At 43.0% G+C, this 17276-nt stretch overlaps 1 pseudogene across 1 annotated transcript in view; it reads left to right on the forward strand.

Moving 5' to 3' along the window:
- Positions 1 to 392: 392 nt before the first annotated feature.
- LOC311176705 (putative ribosome biogenesis protein RLP24) overlaps positions 393 to 17276 on the forward strand; it is a 37164-nt pseudogene continuing 20280 nt past the window's right edge. The window contains exon 1 of the transcript in view: positions 393 to 487. The product of the transcript in view is annotated as a putative ribosome biogenesis protein RLP24 (transcript). The remainder of the gene's footprint in view (positions 488 to 17276) is intronic.

A 17276-nucleotide genomic window follows, 5' to 3' on the forward strand; every position in this document is an offset into this window, starting at 1 on the left:
CAGGGTAGGCACCTCAGGGTTGGGGGCGGGGGCGGCGGGGGGCCCCGCACTCGCGCTCGGACTCGGCGGGTGCTGCTGGTCTGGGTTTGTTGTTGTTGGGGTGTGTGGGGTTCCCTGCGGGGTGGGGGGATTCCTCGCCCGGGAGCGTTTCCGCCGCTCCCCTTGGGCCCCCGCTGAGGTGTCAGGAGCCGCGCAGGTCGGACGCGCGCGCGGAGCCCCCCGGCGCCCGGCTGCGGCCCCCTGAGGGGGAGCGGCGCGGAGGGGCGGGGCGGGGTGTGTGTGTGTAAATGTTGCGCACTCGCTTTTCCCCCACCCCCGCCTTCTTCCAGGGTGCTGGCGTGGGTCCCTCGCCGTCCGGCGGCGACTGTAAATAGAGCCTGGATGTTGTTTACATGAAGGACCCGGCGGGAGGAGTCTGCGAGGAGGCGGCGGAGGAGGGCGGGAGGAGAGAGGAAGACCCGAGTCCCCGCGGCGGCGGCGGTCCGGGGTGAGGGCGAGCCCCGCGCGACGCTCTGGGACCCGGCGCTGCCACCCGGCCGGGACGCCGACCCCCGGGGTAGGAGGGGGAATGGGCGCGGGGAGGAGAGAAGGGGGTCTGTCCAAGAGACATTTTTAGCTTGCAACCTGCCACGCAGAATCTCCCGGGCTTGGAAGGGCGGGGGTGTGCTGGGAGGGCGGGGAAACCTCGATTTCTCTGCACGTTCTTTCTCCCATCCCCAATTTTTTTTTCCCGCTTCTCTCCGGGCTCACCTGTTTATTTCCAGCATCCAGAGCTTGCAGGGTTTTATTTTTAAATATAGGCATGAAAGGCTGCTGCTTTTATTGGAAACGTTATTGGGGTGGGGGGGGGTGCGTTGCTGTAATTTATGCCGGGCTAGGACGGTTTGCGAAAAGGGGGAGGGGACTTGGCCGAGACTGCCTGCTTCTGGCCGGAGCTGACCCCAGGACTTCTCCCTGCCTTCCTGGGCCAAGGAATCTTTGCCTTCGCTCAGCTACCTGCGTGCCTGTTGCCACCTTCTTGGGGAAGGATCCTACCTGTGCTTTTTCCTGCTTTAAAGGGAGGTCAGCAGGGAAACCAGAGACCCCTCAATTCCCCAGATTTCTTAGCTAACCCCCATCCAAGAATTGAGCAAAAAGTGCTGCTTTCACCTGCCGATTGTACAGCAGAGCACACAACCAGACCCCTCCCGGGCAAGTTGTGGTCTACAGATGTGTTGGAATTTTCTCTTTCCTACCAACCCTACCCCACCAACCAAGCAGCCAGAACGAGAGAGAGGTGAACTCGCCTTTGCCCCAGTGTGTTTTTTTTTTCTCCACTGGGTCTTCGAATGGAGTCAGCCACTCACCCCCCTACAGCCCCCTTCTTTCTTTGCCTTACTTAACCCAGAATCAGAACCAAGCAGCCTTTCTGTGACTCTTTTTCCCTAGGCCCCACCCTGGCCCCTCTTAGTTTTCCAGAGCCAAACAAGCTTCCCAAGCAGAAGGCACACCCAGCCCCAGAACTAACCATTCCAAAAGGGAGGAGGAATCCTTGCAAGGGAAGAGACCTAAGGGTCTCCTTTCTGACCCGAATCTCCCCAGCAGCCTTTCCCACTTCAAACCTCTAGATTTAATAATCCCTTTCCTCTTGCTCTCTGTCCTTCCCAGCCTCTTGGCCGCTATTCCTATGATAGCTATTTGGGGACGTGAGAGTGAAGGGTGGAGAGAGATTGTCTCCCCTCTTCTTCAGAGTGAGACATTTTCCTTCTCCCCAGACTGTTCATTTTTGAGATGTTTTAGAAGGAAAATATGTAAATATGTTTGCATGCTTATTGGAACTTGTTTTCTTGCTGGCTAACAGATAACTGGAACTGAAGAGGGAGGCAGGGGATATGAGAAGTGAACATTCCCCCCTAGTCTGCCCCCATATGAGCCTTCCCGGAGCCGCTGGAGAAGACCCTTCTGTAAAATTTGCCAGTAGTCTCCCTTCCATGACATCACCACCTAAGCCCTTCCAACTTTAGCTTCAGAACAGGAAGAAGGCTGAAAATAGAACTACCTTAGGAATCCAGCTCCTTTAGAAGATCAACTTTTAAATCTTCCACAGTAGGAACGCTGAACTTTGACCTGGGGATAGAAAGCTGGAGTATTTGTAATTGGTTCCTTTGGGGGAATGGTTGGGGGAGACTTTACATGTATTTTCAGAAAAGCTTTCCTCAGATAACTTGGGTACCTAGACCAATGAATGATTAATAGGATGTTTCAAGAGTCATTTATTGAATTATTCATATGTTTCTGCATGTCAACAGAACAAGCACTTTTCAATGAATTAAAGAGGGGCTCCTGGAATGTGCACTAGAGAGTTAGCTAGAGAATGAGAAGGTTGTGGAGGAAGTTAGGAGGGAGCCTTGAGGAAGGCCAAGAACCTGAGGATGCAGTGATAGCTGCTGTGAGTATGGATGTTGAGAGGCTTATTATAAGCAATGACTGTTACTTGCAGGGTGACTAATATCCTGGGTAAGGAGTAACTGTGTCAGGATTTCCAACCCTTACCTCAGAAATTAACTTCATATCTTTGAATCTCCATTTCTCCATCCTCCCCCTGAATTGAGTTGTGCCTGTCTCTCTGAACTAATGTTGTTTAAGCCTTGGGAAGGCTGCTTAATAAATGGTCAGCCCTGGAATATTGACACCCAAGGATTATGGGTGTGGCAGAAAATTATTGGCATAATTTCAGCACCTCTCAGGTGCTGTAGAAGGACTTGCTGATTGATGGGATAACACGTCTTTTAATCTTGCTCAGGTTTAAAGAATCCAGTGACAGAATTGTCTGACCCACATTAACTTGGTAGCTACTAGCCATATGTGGTATTAAGCACCTGAAATCTGACTAGAGTGATAAAGAGCTGAATTTATAGTTACTTAACTTTTAATGTTGATGCTAGATTGGGTTATTGGAAAACTTCAATATTTGGAAAATGGGGCATATGGACCTACTTTTTGAACTGTAAATTTTATGAAATCTAAACATAGATAAGTATTTCTGAGGAAAATTTAGTGCTCAAATTGAAATTGTTATCAGTGTAAAATATAGTTTTCAGTTTAAAACACAGCCTGGATTTCAGAGACTTAGTACAAAAAAGGAAAGTAAAATACCCAAATTTTATATGGCTTCCATGTTCAAATGATAATACATTGAACTAAATGAAATAGGCAACTAAAGTTAATTTCACCTGTCTGTTTTGAAATGTTTTTAAAATGTGGCTACTAGCACATTTTAAACTACATGTGTGACTTGCATTTTACTTTGGTTGGACAGTGCTGGCCCCTAATCTGTTCCTTTGTGTCCATGGATTAATTTCAAAAGAGTTGACTACATACAATGCAGTTATTTCATGTGCGTCAGCCATTTGCATTCCTCTGCTATTTTCCATGTGGATATTTGGGAATCCCAAGAATTACTGTTACAGAATGTGAGCCCTTTTAGTGACTTCTTTACAGTTTCCATGCAGGAGGCATGCCCTGATCAGGAAAGGTCAATACAAATATACTGAATACTAGAGGAGTGTCACGGGAAAATTTAGGTACCCACCCACTTAGCTATAGCTGCTTTTGTCCACGGTTTCTAGGCATACCGGGATATGTCAGAGAATAGCGTGTGGCACAGTAACTGTTGTGGCACCTGGCAGCATCTTACCGGTCTCACTTAACCACTTGCGGTCATTAATTTTCCTTCTCTCCCTTTACTTTCTGCCCTGGTACTATAGTTCCACTGGTGGTAATTGGACCCCACAAGGTTGCTGACTTCTTTCCTTTTAAAAAAAGCATAATACTGGATAGAAATAGTGCTGTCTTTGGGATTTTTTTTTTTAATATTTATTTATTTATTTATACAAGAACCAGGGTACAGGCCAGATGTGTGGGAGGGTGAGAGGATTCACCAGAGACAGAGCGGGGAACAGAACAGGCAGACTGATGAAATACACTGCTGAGGGGAGCAGCGGGCAAGACAGGAGAGGTCTGCTTGCCATGTGGGTTGCTCTGAGGCCGGCGGGGATTGAACCGGCATCGCAGAGGCTGTGGATAGCATCACATCGCTGCACTCAACCGCCTGCACCACCAAGGGAGCCCCTGGGATCTGGTTTTATCTAATGAGAAAGTAGTGCACTGAAGGCAACATCAGGGCCATTTAGTTCCCCCCCTCATTTTCTAGATCACAAACTGTCAAGTGCCTTGCATAAGACCATGCAGACAGAGGCTGTGATTGAACATGTACTTTAGTTGATAACCTGTTTAGAGAATTCCTGAGAGTTGAAGAGGCTCATCATTTAATCCAATATCTGATGAACTTGTACTGTGTAGAGAGGACCCAGATTAGCATTGTGAAGGGACATGCAGAAAACAGACTGTGACTTTAGGGATGGTATTGTTGATTTGAGGAAATAGTATGTAAACAGCATCAAATTAAATCAGTGTAAGAATAGTGCTCTGAATGAGTGTGCTGCCACTGTGGTGTATGCTACTAGTAGAAATGTATTCACTTGACAGGTGTAGGACTAGAAGCTGAGCATGGTGGACTCTAGAAAAGAGGAATATAATTGTTTTTTCTGGAACAGCCCCAGGCTCTGGAATCAGAGGTTAGTGCAAGTCTTTAGTATTGCCCTCGTTAGCTGTCCATTAAGAGAACTTGAGAGTCTAAGACCCAGCAGTTTTAAATGGCAGTGCTGCAGTTAAAAGGAAATCATAGATTAATAGGAGACAGTCAGGTTTTTAGAGATGGTTAGCTAGGGTGAATCATTTTGAAGTCAGGTGGTATATTTTTGAATAGTTATTTTAAAAGAGTAAAATAGAGAGGTGAAATCAGAATAAAACTGACTTGTGAGCAGATTATGATATCTAAAATATGAGTGGGGGGGAGTAGAATCTAGAGAAAAATCAGAAAAGAAAATAACTGTGGAATAGTTGGGCTAGAAATAATGGAAGCTGGAGCCTCCCTGGTGCTCAGGGGTTAAAGATAGCACTATCAAGCTTTCACCCGCCACTGCCGCATGAGTTCCAGCCAGCACAGTTCAGGTTGATTCCCCAGCCGGCCAGAGAGGTGACCCACATGGTGCAGCAGATCTCTCCTGCCTTGCCCACTGCTCCCCTCAGCAGTGTATTTCAGTAGATATGCCTGTTCTGCTCCCCAATCTGTCTCTGGTGAATCCTCCCCACCCCCCACCTCTGGCCTACACCCTCGCTCTTATAGCGTAAATGAATAAATCTTTTTTTAAAAAAGAAATAATGTAAGTGGATTACTTGTGTAGGAAGGACAGACCACATGCTAGAATATTCTATTAAATAGTAAATGGGCCAATCCAATTGTTTGTAAATTTTTAGTCTCCTGGAAGCTTTGGGCTGAAACCCCAGTTCAGCATGAGTGAGAAAGCTCTGTGCTGTTTCTGAGTGTCATTAGATGCATACCAACTCTGATAGACTTTTCCTTCTATAGACCTGCTAAAACTGCAACATGGGACTGTTCAGAAGACAGTGCTGAAGTAGTAAAACACAATGAGCCTTCATTTATTCCCAGTTGATGCTTCTGTGCCAGCATCAGGGCTGACTACACTGGATTGTGGTCCTTGGGTTTTCCTTGCCATTTTAGCTAATTCTTTTCTCCTTAAAAAAAAAAAAAAAAAACCCACAAAAACAGAAAGGAATCTGTTACTCAGATTTAGAACAAGTTATCAAACACAGAATATAGCAAATCTTTGCAATAAAATGCAAATACAGCTTCTGTGTACCTCCGACAAAGCAGTAGTTGGCATTTGAGCATCTTTTCTCGACAGTGCAGTTTTTATAACATTGCAATTTGGTCCAGTTTGCATGTTTTGCAATGTCATTGAGTTGGATCATGCTTTTCAAGTTGAAAAAAAAAAACCCTTCTTTAATAAAAGACTGTCAGATTTAAATTAAACAACTTGTTTGAAGTATTTTAGTTTTAAAATATTTTCAAATGCTTTGTATTGCCAGCAAGTTTCTTCACAGTACCTACAATTGTTCAATATGTAATTTGATATTTAAAGGTTCGAAATCATCGTATTTGCATTTTCAGGCCATAGGTAAGAGGGACATAACTTTTTTGTGTGTGTGTGCTTGTGTTTGTACTCTACATAGTGTGAGAGCAAGTTTTTTAGTATACGGTTTGCCAGAATTACTTGAATTTCTAGATGGTAATGATTGGTGCATGTAGCATGAAGAAATTGTTTTTAGTATTTCTATTCAGTTTGCTCTCTGGTAGAATAAAGCATTTTACATCATAATTTTCTTTCTCCCTCTTCCTATGAGTATACTTTCTTACAATGCATGAACTCCTGTAGTTACTTGTTTTGAAGTTTGATTTTTAAAAGAAATCTCTATTAAATGTGTCTGATATGGTTGATTTTTTTTAAATCAAAATGTACATTTTGAAAGAGTAATTTCCAAGAGGAAACAATTTTGAAGCATTTGCTTATTAGGATTTATGAAATGCAATTCCTTAAAACTTTAGAATTATTCTGAGAGATAATATGTATTCACAGAATGACAGTTTGCTTTTTATTATGACTTGGTCACTTGGGTTTCCCCCACCCCTTTCATTTAGGTAGAAAAAAAATGAAATGAGAGGAAAATAAGGAAATATTCTTATTGTACCAAAATGTTTAGTTGTATGGTTTTTGGTCATGACTAATAGAGTGAATTTTAGTTTTGTAGCACACTACAAACAGTAAGTTCATCCTTGTAGACTACATATTTAGCCATTCGGTTGCACTGGTACTCGATCTTAGTGAGGAACAGTCTAATAACTACTAAGTAATATCAGAGTTATTTATTTGTTCCCGTAGTTATCCACCCTGCAGTATTCATATTTTCCAAAGCTAATAACTACTAAGTAATATCAGAGCTATTTATTTGTTCCCATAGTTATCCACCCAGCAATATTTCAAAGTATTCATCTTTTCCACAGCTGACAGGACTTGTGGCCAGGAAATGTTAGGTGGTAATCTTCTGTCCTTTTTGATGGATCAGCTATCTAAAATTTTATTCTCCAATAATCATAATATATTTGTTCATGTAACAGATGTTTATAATTTGGGTGAAACTGCAACTATTTCCAGGAACCTTAGGTTATGGGATCCAATTTTTTTTTAAATCTTCATTGCCCTCTCGTGTTTCAACTCTGTATTACATCAGCTGGCTAAGACCTAGACAGTGACCTCTTAACATTTAGATATTTTTGCACGTTAGAGAATGCTGTTTTAATTTGTTTGTAGGTGGGTTATTTCATTGGATATTAATTTTCAGAAGATAAGGTCAGTTTCACAGTGCATAGAATTAATAGTGGATTTAGACTTATTGTGTCCTCCTACTTTCTGATTTCTTTTTTTTTTTTTTTTTGTGGGACCCTCGCCGGTGGCCGGGGATCGAACTGGCATTACAGAGGCTGCGGGCAGCTTCGCAACCCAGCGCTCAACCGCTGCGCCACCAGGGGAGGCCCACTGACTTCTGATTTAAAGAATTGATTCATCTATCTGACTTATTCAAGTACAGTGCTACCTAATTTGCATGTGACGAGTCTTTGCAACTGAGCAAATGCTTAATTGAAAACGTAATTATTTTTCCAATATCTGTCAGGTTCCACTCATAATGAAATAACTTAAGACCTTATGACTGATGGAGGGGGGGGACCAAAACGAGTGAATCATGGTTTTAATAAGTTGATATTTTGAAGTCTGAATTCTAATTTCGGCATCTTTTTGTACTCTTTATTAAAAGTAAGACTCATCCCTGAGATTACACAGTACATCTCAAAGGTACAGATAATTTCAAAACAAATGATGTGTGTCTCTCAATTTTTTTTGAAAGGCATCCCAAAGGTTGTTAACAATTATTGCACTACATAACGGTAGAATTGACATTAACTGTAGGGAAAATCACCCCACAGCTGTACTAAGTACATAATCATCTTCATTGTCTTCAATATGAGTACATTCTTAGCACTCAGAGCACGAACAGTGAACATCATTTTTTGGCTAATGTGCATTTCTTCTTAAATCATAAAACCCCTACTAGTTTCTGTTTCATGATCTAAGATTCTGAGAAAACTAAAAATATTAAGCAGAAAATAAATGTTTTCAGAAATTTTTTTTGGTTGTGTAAACTTAACACTCGACTCATGAAGTTGAAGTGCTATGTTGGGGTGGTGGGGAAAAACACAGGAGTCAGTCGTTACTAGATAAGGACTGAGGACTAGGTTCACCATGACATAGTGGTATGGTCAGGTAAACCACCTAACCTCTCTTAGGAGAGGTTTTTATATTCTATTTGTGGAATGGGATAAGGATACTGAACTTACTGCCAGAATCCTTTTTGATGAATTAATGAACGATTCATTGACAACCCCTTAGGTTCTTACGAACACCAAATGAGAAAGCACATAGGAAAGCATCAAATGTTGCACAAGTGTAAAGTGTTATTGCCTTGTTTGATTATGAGTGTTTTGAGGACAGGGACCTGTCTTACAATTTTTCATTTCCTGAATATCTAGAAGAGATCTTGGAACATAGTAGTTTCTCAGTAAATACGGTGAGAATGACTGAGGTCAGGGAGATGGAGCCAGGGAACGCCTGCACAAAAGGGACACACTGAAGCAGAACAAGAAAGCTTATTGCATGCTCCATGTATTGTCAGCAAAAGCTTGCTCGTCTTCATTAATAGGTATTAATCATGTGTTCACCTCTCATTCTAATATAATTCTACTGGGCCTTTTAATATTTCTCCATTTCCTGGGGTCTGACCTACTTTTTCTGCTGCTTCCCCATATCTAGAACCAGAAGAGGGGATCATTTAGTCCTTCACTTCATGGGGAGCCTTCGGAGGGAGTAATACAGCCACCAAGAAAGGATGCTGTTGGCGGATACAGTGACTGACAGGCTGCCCTGGCTCAGTTATCACAGTGCTGATGCTGTCCATTCTAAAGGTACAGTACTGTGATAACTGAAGGATGGCAGCCATCTTGCCTTCCATCAAAGGAGTCCCCACGTGCCCTGGAAGGAAGACAGAAGATGAAAGAGGCCTGGGAAACAGGTGGAGGGGACCCAGAAACTACCTCAACCTATCTCTGTATCGTACCTCTCCTCATATGGAAGGCATATCCTGCCATCTGTTTTTTTTTTCTTCATTTGTAACATGGGCATAAAGAGGAGATGGGGAGTCATTTGCATAGCAGCAGAAAGACTTGTACTGAGCAGACATATAGTAAGATGTTTGGGACTTTTAAGAGACCAATATTAGGTAAGTACTAAGTGTGGGTTAGTTATTTCTGGAGCTACTATGCAGAGGAATTTCTGCTATTTAAAAAAAGGTAAATGTGAGAGGTAACCTGATTGGAATAGCTCAACACCTGTCAATAGTAGATATTCCAAATTAAAATGATCTTGAACAGGGAGAAAAAAACCTACATGTTGAGCGCTGTTTATATTGTTGCATAAATAAAATAAATTTGTGTTTAAGGAATGGATAGGGACATACAGTGTTTCAGGAACAAAAAATTTCTAGAACCTAGTCTGATTCAAAGTATATTTAGTGAATGCTATGTTATTGCTGCTACTGTCACTTGTACATGAAAATAAAGTGTAAATAATTTGTTTCTATCTAGCAGTTAAGGACTCTCTGCAATAACATCTAGAACAAATTAGTTTCAGTGATAGAAGCTTATAAATGACCAAGCTAACATCAAGTTTGCATAAAAGACTGGGAAGTTAAACCAAGCACACATCTTCAGCTGCATCCTACTCTAGAAATACTGGTGGGGGCAAGAGGGTTATTGGAGAGCCCAGGATTTCCCACATTCCTCCTCTCTCAAGACTCCTAAGGAAGCTGTATAGGTGGAGATCAGGTGGGAATCAGAGTACGTGACCTTACGTGCTAGATGATAGTACACTACAAGGCTCAGCCCCTGCCTAGTCAGGGGCTCCTGCCTCTTCCCAGGCTCATGTCTATGTCTGGGACCCTTCACCCCGCAGACAGGCTACTGGTATAGTAACTCAAAGCAGCGACCCATATGCTTAGTCAAAAAGAGAACAGAGAACCTGCTAAGGTTAAGGCCTGTGTATTATAGGGCAAGAAGGCCAGAGAAAGGGAAGCCATATGTGTGGCCTCTGAACAGAGGCCTTACCCAGTCATCAGCACCACCCAGCAGTGTCTTAGAGTTGGGCCAGTTGTTTGGTTTGGTTTTTTTTATATTGATTGATTGCATAGATGAACTGAGGTGTAGGCCAGAGATGTGGGGTTTGGGGGGAGGATTCACCAGAGACAGAGTGGGCAGCAGAACAGGCAGCTTGACTGAAATATGCTGCTGAGGGGAGCAGCAGGCGAGACAGGTCTGCTGTGCCGTGTGGACTGGCTCCCTGGCCACAGATCGAACTCAGGCCAAAGTGGTAATAGCTCTGAGATTTAACCCCTAGGCCACCAGGGATGCTCCAGATTTGGGCCAATTGTTTTATCAGGTTCTTTCCTGGCACATAATGAGAAAGGAAGGAAAGAGGGTGCAAGCAGGGAGGCAAAGCCTTGCCTCTCCATCTAGAGCAGTTGAGTTTTACCCTTCGTCTTACCAGTCCTCAAACATTTCCTGGTCACAGTGTTCCTTTGCTGATTCAAACAACTCTTTTTAATCTCTCTTCTCTCTCCTGCACCCAAGAGGAACCATGCCTGGGAATAACCCCTGGGACCAAACCTGGGCCCTGAAGTGTTTTCCTCATAGCATTGACTACACTGTGGCCCCGTACCTTCACATGACCTCGTGTATTTAGAATTTTTCTAAACTTCAGCCTCTGGGCTATGTTTCTGATTAATTATAGGGAAGCTTGGCTCTGCCTTATTATGTATTGTGTTACCAGCCCTGAAATTCCTTGGAGTTTTCTGCTCCCTTAAACAGAAAAGGAATTTCTGACAGAAACTCTGGAAGAGCTTCTAAGAAAGGAAAGTTCTGGGATTGATGAATTCCCAAGTAATTTGAATCACTCAAGTTTCAGTGTTATAACAGGTGGAAAAAAGTGCTTCAGGGAGTGATAGATTGTGCAATTGCTGGCCGTGGTGAGGATTTCAGCACCTTCCCTGATCTTCCTGTTTTCCCATTACTGGTTTTATAAAAACTCAGGTTTTATACTTACCCGACTTTGACCTCAATCAATCCTATGGGATGTTGCAAATCTAAGGGTTGGTTGTAGGATGGAGCCACTGTTGCATTTCTACATGCAGACTCTTACTAAGTCCTGCTTCCTGTCAACAGAAAACCCTGAAGCTGAGTCTGGCAAGAGTTCTAGAAGGCTTGCCTAGGCCTGGAGGGCCTTGGCATCTTTGAGATAGTTCATAGATGTAAGATGTTCCAACAGGTTAAGTGAGAAGTGATGCAAGAGAAAGCTGATGGGATTTTTCCATTGCTTTGATTAAAACACAATGTGTGTTTGGTTGTGTTCATTGCAGTCTTCAGCTTAGGTATGTGAGAATGGGAAGAATGGAATTAAGCATAGAAATATTATATGACCCAGCAGTTCCACTTTTGGCTATTTAAGTGAATGAAGGCATTCAAACATATTTGTACACCTGTGCTCACAGTGACATTCACAATAGGTAAAGCAACCCAGGTGTCCATTGGTAGATGAATGGATACACAAAGTGCGTATGTAAACAGCAGAGTATTACTCACGCTCAAAAAGGAAGAAAATTCTGACGTATGCTGCAATATGGATGAACCTTGACAATATGCTAAGTAAAATAAACCAAATACATGCACAAAAATATTGTGGAATTTCACTCATACGAAATTCCTAGGGTAGTCAAATTCATGGACCAGAAAGTGGAGTTTGCCCAAGGCAAGATGAAGGGGAGTGGAAGTTCATGTTTAATGGGTATACAGTTATTGGGGAAGATGACATGATTCTGGAGAGAGGTGGTGATGGCTGTCCGACAGTGTGATTGTACTTAAAGCTACTGAACTGTACACTTAAAAGTGGCTTGTCTATTTTACCACTATCACCAAATACGTTTCAAGGTAATTGCACTCTTGTAGCTGACAATAGGGTTTAGTTGACGGCTCTCTTCCTTAGGGAGTCTTCAGTGTGAAGATACCTGAGGTTTCAAGTAAGCAATTAAAGTATAGCCTCCAAGTCTCTATGCGTTTAAAATTCTCTCACCTGTGAAGTTTTAAAAGTATTTCCCGGGTTTTCTGGTACAACTTAGACTCAGTGTATGTTACAGTGCTTTTAAATTTACCACCATACACTCTACCTTCCTCCCTCAAGTCTGGACTTTTGACTGCAGCTATAATAACCTTTTTATTTTTTTTTATTTTTTTAAAAAGATTTATTTATTTATACAAGCACTGGGTACAGTCAGAAGCGCGGGAGGGTGAGAGAATTCACCAGAGCCAGAGCAGGGAGCAGAGCAGGCAGAAGGACCAAAGTACACTGCTGAGGGGAGCAGCGGGCAGCGGGAGAGGTCTGCGCACCATGCGGGACCCTCCAGTGGCCGGGGAGCAGCCGGGGATCAAACCGGCGCCACAGAGGCTACGGGCAGCTTCGCAACCCAGCTCTCAACCGCTGCGCCACCAAGGAGGCCCTGTAATAACCTTTTTAAATGAAAATTTGATGGTGACATCACTGATTTTAAAACCCTCTGGTGACTTCTTTTACTCTAGACATTAAGACTACTGTCCTTCATGTGTGTTCCTTGAGGTCCAGGCAACTTGGTTTCCACCTACCTGCCAAGATCCATCTCTCCATCCCAGTTGATCAGGCCATTCTTTGTCCCAGGGAAGCAATCCACCTCCTTCCTCAGCTGCATTTCCTTCTTCCTGAGACACCCTTACCACTCATTTCACCTAGTTATCTCTTACCCTGTGATCTCTGGTTAATTCCTCGGAGATCCTTCCCTGACACCCCATCACCAACATGTCCAGTCTCCTGGCACTCTGTTTTTCCTGCAGAACACTTCTCACAACTGAATTAGGTAGATGTATGAGTGAGAGTGTGTGTGTGTGTGTGTGTTTGTGTGTGTTTAATGACTTGTTAGGTTGTGAACTCCCTGAGAGCAGGGACAAAGGCTCTGTTCACTACTGTGTTTACAGTGCCTGGCACATGACTCAGTAGAATTCTAATGTATGAGATGCTGTGTGGAGTCTTAACCTGTTTTCTAAGAATGGGTGAGAAGAGCTGGTAGCGAAAACTAAGGTGTTTAAAATCTTTACCTTTCTGCAGCCAACTCTGTGGCCAGCATTTTGCTGCATCACTTTTTCAAAAAATACTTCAGCAGAACCAGCTCATAAATTACTCTCACCCATCACACTCTGGAGGATGTCACTTTTTGGGGGGAGCCTACCTTAGAGAAGGGGGACATTCAATTTGGGAGATCATCTTTTTTCTGAAAGTTGGTGAGCCCTATTACAGAAAAAGCTCCCATGCCCAGACTCTGCAAAACTAAGGGAAGAAAGAGATGCTGTAGTTGGTGGGACATGATGTGAGATTTCCTGGACACTGTGCTGTGCTCTCACGTGAATTCATAGACAGTGGCTTGGGATTTAATGCTTCCTGGCTGGTGCCCCACAGAACATCCCCCACAAGTCTTGGAAGGACTTGGCAGTGCCTCTCAACAGTAATGGATGTGTCGCTAGGAGTGAACTATAAAGTGGATGGTACCACGGACGTCAGATGGCATCCCTCTTGGTCAGTCAGAAAACTCACCCCAACCTAGGTGGGGTAGTTCAATGGACACCCTCTTTTGACCTTCATGAAGTAAGCCAGCATTACCATGCAGACAGAACTTATCTGGAGATGGCATCTCAGCAGAAACAGCTCTCAAATGTCCTGTACATGGTTATAAAAGGAAACCGAGAGAGTAATCTCCCAGAGAAGGAGAAAAGTGAGTGAGAAAGAGACCAACTCATTCTTCCACCCCTGGATCCTCACGTCTCACCTCAGCTAGAGAATAGCGCAGGACTTTGTATTGAATATATGTACCCTGCAGAGAGATTGCAGTTTTGCAGTTCCAGATCACTGTGATGTAGCAAATACTGGAGTAAAGCAAGTCACATGAATTTTTTGGTTTCCCAGTGCAAATGAAAATTATGTTTACACCATACTGTAGTCTACTAAGTGTCTAATAATAATGTCTTTAAAAGGTGCACACCTTCATTAAAAATACTTTATTGGGGCCTCCCCTGGTGGCACAGGCGGTTGAGCACCGCGTTGTGAAGCTGTCTGCAGCCTCTGCAGCGCCGGTTTGATCCCTGCCGGCCAGCGAGGGTCCCACATGGCGTGGCAGACCTCTCCTGTTGTGCCCGCTGCTCCCCTCAGCAGTGTATTTCATCAGTCTGCCTGTTCTGTTCCCCGCTGTGTCTCTGGTGAATCCTCTCACCCTCCTGCGCATCTGGTCTGTATAAAATAAGTAAATAAATCTTGAATAAAATAAATAAATCTTTTAAAAAATTAAAAAAAATATGGATAAGAAAAGTTAGACATCTCAATGCAGGACCTTCAATGTCACAGACCTTCAGTTAGAGGAAAACATAAAGGGGGTAAAATGACTTTATGTGACGTTTCTTTCAAGTCCATGGCTAAACAATGACCTCATGGAGTAATAAGGAAGACGAGCAGAAATTTAAGAACTTGTAGCAATATGTAGTTTTTATAATGTGTTATAAAAGTACCAGTTCCTGATGATTTGAAAATAAAAGCACACTAGCCTGTCACCTCAGATAGCTTGAGGAGAACACACTTGGACCAGCAAAATTTGACTTTGTCCTTTGATGCCGCTTTACTCCTTTTGAAGTACCAGGTGGTCCTAGCTACCCCTGAAAGGGCAAGACTGCTAGAAACAGGTCCCCTAACAGCAGAGGAAGGGTTGTGGTGCTATCTGTCCAATTCTAGAAATAGCTTCCCTTGTCTGGAAGAAGGGGGATAGTGGAAAGGCACTAACACCAATAAAGACCCCAAAGTTTTCCTTCAGAACTTGCAGAAATGGGATCAATAGGGATGCACTTTCTACTTTCCCCCTCAGAGAAAGCACAAAAAGCTCCTTCCTTGTAAAGCTGTCCCCATGAAAAAAAGTTCAGCACAGTACAAATTAAATTCTCATTTCCCAAGACACTCAGTCACAGTGGTAAGAAGCAGAGGGACTATGCTGCAGAGGTCTCTGGGAAAATAAGGGTGATTAAAGGGAGCTTGTGTATCTCCTTGACTTGCAGGCCCTGTGGAGGGAAGCACACTTCATAAATCCTTTTGGACTGTTTCTTGGCTAACTCCTCAGGTTTGTACGAAGAACTCTTTTGAGTGAATCAGTGTGCCTTTGTTTGCATCTTCTGGAATTCTGAAGACTACAGCCAAGGAGTTAGCAAAGCTGAGCCCTGGACTGAGCATTTAATCAGTTGAACGCTTCCTTATGTTTTCCTGGTTTGTTCTCATAACAAGTGACCTTAGTCCAACTCCTAGCAACACATGATTGTGGAATGTTCCCTCCTGAGGAATACTGCCTTGTTTCTTAATGCTCCCACTCTGAAAATCCCAGTATGTTTGTTTGGACGGTGGTAGTAATAATGGAAGCTGTACCTGCTTGTGCCCAGTATTTCACATGTTACCACTAAGCCGTGACAGCCCTGGTCAAAGGGAGGAACAACTAAGGCTTAGAAAAGTCGGGTCACTTATCTGATGTAACTCATTTCAAGCTCTGGTTTCTACATTTCTAAATTTCCTGCAGAGTTTTACCAGCATCCTTGCACAACTGAGGCAATGCCAGAACCCCAAAGTCATGACATTTTCATTGATTCCTTTATTCCACCTGCACAAAATATCAGGATCCACTACTTCTGGTTTTGAATGCTCTGCAACTGTTCAGTAATTCAGCAGTGGGGTGATACATTTGTAACTGTACAAGCTCAGAAGTCTTCCTGGTAATAATAGCTAACACTGATTAAAGTTTTTCTACTCAACCAATCCATGCAATAACTTTTACCCTTATTGCTCACTTAATCCTTTGACAGAAACCACTTCTCCCTCCCTGTCCCCATTATTGCTTTATTTTCTCATAGCACTTTCTCCTGGTATGTTCACACTGACATCCCTTCGTTTACTTATTGTGTTTATTGCTACATCTCCCCACTAGAAGGTAAGCCCATGAGAGTGGTATGACATAAATTCCCAGCAAGTAGAACCAGCTCTGGTACATAAAAGATGTTCACCTAATGATTAAACACACAAAGATCACTATCACCCCCATTTTACGGATAAGAAAACAGATTTGTGATATTAAATGTTGTGCTTGAATTGGAAGCAATCATTTTTTACTTCAAAATCAGTTTTTAAGTGTTAGTGATGGTGATAACTTTCTTTATTATACTGTTGGTATAAAGTTACACAAAAAGAGCTAGGTTTTATACTTCTGGCATCCCACCCTTAGAGTAGATGAGCAGTATGTGTTTGTCAAATACCTCTTTTGGACCTTTCATTTGTAGTAGTCACCTGTAACTGGAATTGAGGTACATAATACATCTTCTGTTACTTTATGATGCTCCCAGGATTTTTAACAGGGAACAATAGGATCACATAAATCACTAAACAGGAGACTGGTTCTGTTGGAGCAGTTGTGGGCCTGTCATGAGTTAGAATTTCAGAGTTGTGAAGAGAGGCCAGCCCACCCAACTCTCCTTTCCCCCACCCCTGCTGCCAAATTCTAGGACACATGTCACCTATACTGAACAGCCTTGTTCCTCTGCGTTCTCACAGGATCACTGCATTGTCAGTACATTCTTTGTATTGAGCTGAAATTCATCCCCATGCCACTCTACCCATTGGTCTGATTTCTGCCCTCCAGGAAATGACAGTAAACAAAATCATCCCTTCACATACCAGCCCTTCAAATACTGGCTTATTTACTCATTCTAAAATTTCTCTTGTCCCAGTTCCTCAGAAATCTCTCAAAAGATAGCTTTCCTGCCATTTCCCCAACCTGCTTGCTCCCTTTCACAGACTTTCCAGCTTGTTCAAGTCCAGGTATGGCATTGGGATTATATCCTCTTTTTTCTTGGCAGTCACATCACCTTGTTGACTCATATATGCCCCCCAAGATCTTTTATGTGAACTATTGTCTAACTTCACTGGCAAGAAAGTACTGCACAGATGGAACCAGAGATGACTGATACTTACACAAAATTAGAGCCATGTCTGTGAACTAAATTCTCCATTTCTTTGTGCATTCCTTCCTGTACACACAGGACAGTAAATAACATT

Source organism: Talpa europaea (assembly GCF_964194135.1).
Source record: "Talpa europaea genome assembly, chromosome: 9".
Classification (NCBI taxonomy): Eukaryota; Metazoa; Chordata; class Mammalia; order Eulipotyphla; family Talpidae; genus Talpa; species Talpa europaea.